Source organism: Salvelinus alpinus, chromosome 7, assembly GCF_045679555.1.
Source record: "Salvelinus alpinus chromosome 7, SLU_Salpinus.1, whole genome shotgun sequence".
NCBI classification, from domain to species: domain Eukaryota; kingdom Metazoa; phylum Chordata; class Actinopteri; order Salmoniformes; family Salmonidae; genus Salvelinus; species Salvelinus alpinus.
In genome coordinates this window covers 33,103,944-33,108,977 of record NC_092092.1, presented here as the reverse complement: position 1 = coordinate 33,108,977, position 5,034 = coordinate 33,103,944, and the positions used below count along the sequence as shown (strand labels likewise).

The 5,034-nt window shown below is 38.8% G+C and overlaps 1 long non-coding RNA gene across 1 annotated transcript; it reads left to right on the top strand.

Moving 5' to 3' along the window:
* Nucleotides 1–586: 586 nt before the first annotated feature.
* Nucleotides 587–1,708, top strand: LOC139580839 (uncharacterized). The gene is made up of 2 exons (XR_011676106.1): nt 587–672; nt 920–1,708. It is a non-coding gene; the product is annotated as an uncharacterized lncRNA (long non-coding RNA).
* Nucleotides 1,709–5,034: the final 3,326 nt, after the last annotated feature.

The window sequence follows — 5,034 nt, the reverse complement described above, 5'->3', positions numbered from 1 at the left end:
ATTGGTCTTATATTCATAGCACACAATGACTACATCAAGCTTGTGACTACAAATTTATTGGATGCATTTCCTGTTTGTTTTGGTTGTGGTTCAGATTATTTAGTGCCCAGGAGAAATGAAAGCTAAATAATGTATTGTGTATTTTGGAATCCCTTTTATAGTAAAAAATAATATAATATGTTTCTAAGCACTTATACATTAATGTAGATGCTACCATGAATACGGATAATCCTGAATGAATCATGAATAGTGATGAGTGAGAAAGTTAGACGCACAAATATCCCCCCCAAAAATTCTAGCTTCCCCTGTTATTGTAATGGTGAGAGGTTAGCATGTCTTGGGGGTATCATATTTGTGCGTCTGTAACTTTCTCAATCATCAGTATTCACGATTCATTCAGGATTATCCATAATCATGGTAACATCTACATTAACCTATTTAATCCCATCGGTCACAAAAGTGACTGTAAAAAACATTTTCAGTTATAAGGCTCTAAAAATGTTACTGAATGATGTATCAATGCATTTCCAGCAAATATTGAAATATTAAAGGGTCTCAATGAAAGATGTGCAGTGTTACATGTTTAGTGTGAATTGTCACATGACCAGAGCTGTTTACTTCCTGGTTGCACCATGAGAAGAGGATGGCTGCATCAAAGCTCCCAAACAGAAGGTTAGTAAAGTATGTTAACATAAAGTTAGGACAAAGGTTTTTGGTACACATCATCTTTAGGGTGTCTAGTATTGATATATGCATTTGCAATTACTCAACTTTGTTCAGTGTGGTCATAGAATGAGTATACATGTTGACGGCAACAATTGTGACCGGCGGGATAACACAGTGCATCTAGGTATTCACATACTTATACACATACATAGTTCTTGTTTTACCTAACTTTCTACTCTGTTCTTTCTTTTAGTGTCACTTTGAGTCAAGTTCTGGATATGTTGATCTAGGTGACTGCCCAGACAAGGCATGCAACATTGCAGTTATCCCTCAAAATGAGAAAGATGCTATCCTGAGTGATTGTGATAGCGATGGGTCAGATATGGACTATGGACAGGCCATTTGCCAGCCAGGCTGTTGAATGCATATGCTGAACCTATGCAAACAGATCATGATGGGAACAACGTTATCAGTGATGATGACCTACCCCTCACCACCCCCCCCCCCCATCCACAACCTCCCCCACACCCCTCCATTGTTGATAATGAAGAGCCAAGGGTCTCTACAAGCCATAGGGGTCAGCCAGAAGAGCCAAGGGAAAAGCTGCAGGTGGTCAAAAATAAAGATTGAGCGTTCAAACAATCGAAGAGGCCTGCCACTGATGTGATTCCAAAACACATAGTATACAGCCCAAATATGCAAAAGTTTGGCACGAAACCACTGAGCCACGGAAGGAGATCTTTACTGGCTGCTACTGTTGAAGATCAGGCAAGATATGACAAAGCTTCTCACTGGCCAATCAACACGATGCACCGGTTCCAGAGAAGTCGTCATTGTGACAAACGTACTACCTATGCATGTGAGAAATGCAAAGCGCCACTGCACATTGAGTGCTTCAAGATATACCATGGACAGTAGAAAAGGAGATAAGACCGAATGAAAAAGGGCTGAAAAAGACAAAAGAAAAATAGAAAAGTTGATAAAGGGTGAGGAGCAGTACAACTGACTCTAGGAAGAAAAGAAAAGTTGACGAAAAAGACAATCAAAATGACTGAAATGTTTTTGGAACAGAAGGTCAGTTTATTCAAGACATCCTGTATGACAGTAGGTCTGACTGATCGTAGTTCAAAACAGTGATGCACAAACTAATCGTGCACTTGGTTCTGAAGCTCTATGATATATATGTATATATAAGCACTCATTGTGCAGTGGCGCTTTTCAAATATATATATATATATATATAAAATATTTGTATTTTGTTCAGTGTAGGCCTCTACTTGAATGCATATTCTACAGGCTACCTCTATCCTGAATGTTACCTTTATGTTCAGTGGGAATGAATCACATGACTGCTATACAGGTGTTAGTGAATGTTGCACTAAAATGTCACAATGACAATGTTACAATGAATATTGCACTAAAGTACAAGTTCAACTGTTACAATAAAGTTACAATATTAATGTTTCAATGCATATTGAACTAAAGTAACAATGTGGAGATACGTTGATGGTTGTTGTCTTTTTGTCTTTGCTCTCAGTATTCATATCTTGTTGTATAAGGGTTTTTGATGTATAAAATAGTCACACTAGAATGTGACGGGGAATTCTAGTGGCAATGCCAGTGACAGAGTTTTAAATGTGTTAATAACTGGGTTGGGATATATAAGAACTTTGATAACTGCATAGGAGAAATATGTTAATTCAATATACGTAACATTATCCCACCGGTCACAATTGTGACCCACCATAAAACACACTTTTTCACCTACTTTTCCATTAAAATTTCAAAAAAGAATGATTGATTACTTCAAAGTGTTACTAATGACACTTGATTTGGATATTTTCATGTCTGGGAAAAATTCGGGATTAAATGGGTTAATGTAGAAGTGCTTAGAAACATATTAAATTCTTATTTACAATAAAAGTGACCCCAAAATGATCCCAAAAGGGTCATATTCGTTTGTGTAGAAATGCAGGATATTAGCTTTAGATGGCCAAAACATTTCTGAGGTAGGACCCCCAGACCCCTCGCCAGGTTACGTCCCCCCCCCACTTCTAAAATCAAATTTGCGCCCCTGGAAATTATATTAGTCACAAACCACAGTTGGGTCACCTGCTACTGTCATATTCAGATCATAACTATTTTCTTTGTCTTTCTGTTGTCTGGTGGTCAAACCAAGAGTGATAAAACAGTCTGAGTATGGACAACCTCTCCCTCTCTCTCTCCCTCTCTGCATTTGGTTAGTGTTTATTGGCTTATTTCACTGTAGAGCCTCTAGCCCTGCTCATTATACCTTATCCAACCTTTCAGTTCCACCACCCACACATGCGATGACATCACCTGGTTTCAATTATGTTTCTAGAGACAATATCTCTCTCATCATCACTCAATACCTAGGTTTACCTCCACTGTATTCACATCCTACCATACCTTTGTCTGTACATTATACCTTGAAGCTATTTTATCGCCCCCAGAAACCTCCTTTTACTCTCTGTTCCGGACGTTCTAGACGACCAATTCTCATAGCTTTTAGCCGTACCCTTATCCTACTCCTCCTCTGTTCCTCTGGTGATGTAGAGGTGAATCCAGGCCCTGCAGTGCCTAGCTCCACTCCTATTCCCCAGGCGCTCTCTTTTGATGACTTCTGTAACCGTAATAGCCTTGGTTTCATGCATGTTAACATTAGAAGCCTCCTCCCTAAGTCTATTTTATTCACTGCTTTAGCACACTCTGCCAACCCGGATGTTCTAGCCGTGTCTGAATCCTGGCTTAGGAAGACCACCAAAAATTCTGAAATCTCCATTCCTAACTATAACATTTTCAGACAAGATAGTACGGCCAAAGGTGGCGGTGTTGCAATCTACTGCAAAGATAGCCTGCAGAGTTCTGTCTATCCAGGTCTGTACCCAAGCAATTTGAACTTCTACTTTTAAAAATCCACCTCTCTAAAAACAAGTCTCTCACCGTTGCCGCCTGCTATAGACCACCCTCTGCCCCCAGCTGTGCTCTGGACACCATATGTGAACTGATTGCCCCCCATCGATCTTCAGAGCTCGTGCTGCTGGGCGACCTAAACTGGAACATGCTTAAAACCTCTCTGGGATATGTGGGACGTTAGCGTCCGAGCTGGCCAAAAGCCAGTAAAAATGCAGAGCGCCAAATTCAAACAAATGACTATAAAAATAAAACTTTCATTAAATCACACATGCAAAATACCAAATTAAAGCTACACAGCCAAAGAGAGGAGTAACAAAAAGCAGAAATAGAGATAAAATTAATCACTAACCTTTGATGATCTTCATCAGATGACACTCATAGGACTTCATGTTACACAATACATGTATGTTTTGTTCGGTAAAGTTCATATTTATATCCAAACAATATGAGTTTAGGTTTAGCTACTGTCTCACTTGGCAAAAAGCCAGAGAAAATGCAGAGCGCCAAATTCAAATTAATTACTATGAAAATTACTATAAAAATCTAACTTTCATTAAATCACACATGAACGTTGCCAAATTAAAGCTACACTGGTTGTGAATCCAGCGAACATGTCAGATTTCAAATAGGCTTTTCGGTGAAAGCAAACGATGCTATTATCTGAGGATAGCACCATAGTAAACAAAGAGAGAGAAGCATATTTCAACCCCGCAGGCGCAACACAAAACGCAGAAATAAAAATATAATTCATGCCTTACCTTTGACGAGCATCTTTTGTTGGCACTCCAATATGTCCCATAAACAACACAAATGGTCCTTTTGTTCAATTCATTCCGTCGATATATATCCAAAATGTCCATTTATTTGGCGCGTTTGATCCGGAAAAACACCGGTTTCAACTTGTGCAACGTTACTACAAAATATATCAAAAGTTACCTGTAAACTTTGTCAAAACATTACAAACTACTTTTGTAATACAACTTTAGGTATTTTTTTACTTAAATAATCGATAAAATTGAAGACGGGATGATCTGTGTTCAATACAGGAGGAAAACAAACTGTAGCTAGCTTTCTGGTCACGTGCCTATATCTAAAAGTTACCCTCGTTCTGGATGGCCGGACTTCTTCATTACACAAAGGAAAAACCTCCACCAATTTCTAAAGACTGTTGACATCCAGTGGAAGCGGTAGGAACTGCAAGATGGTCCCTTAGAAATCTGGATTCCCAATGAAAACTCATTGAAAAGAGAGTGACCTCAACAACAAAAAGATTCTGAATGGTTTGTCCTCGGGGGTTTCGCCTGCTAAATAAATTTGGTTATACTCACAGACATGATTCAAACTGTTTTAGAATCTTCAGAGTGTTTTCTATCCAAATCTAATAATAATATGCATATCTTATCTTCTGGGGATGAGTAGCTGGCAGTTGAA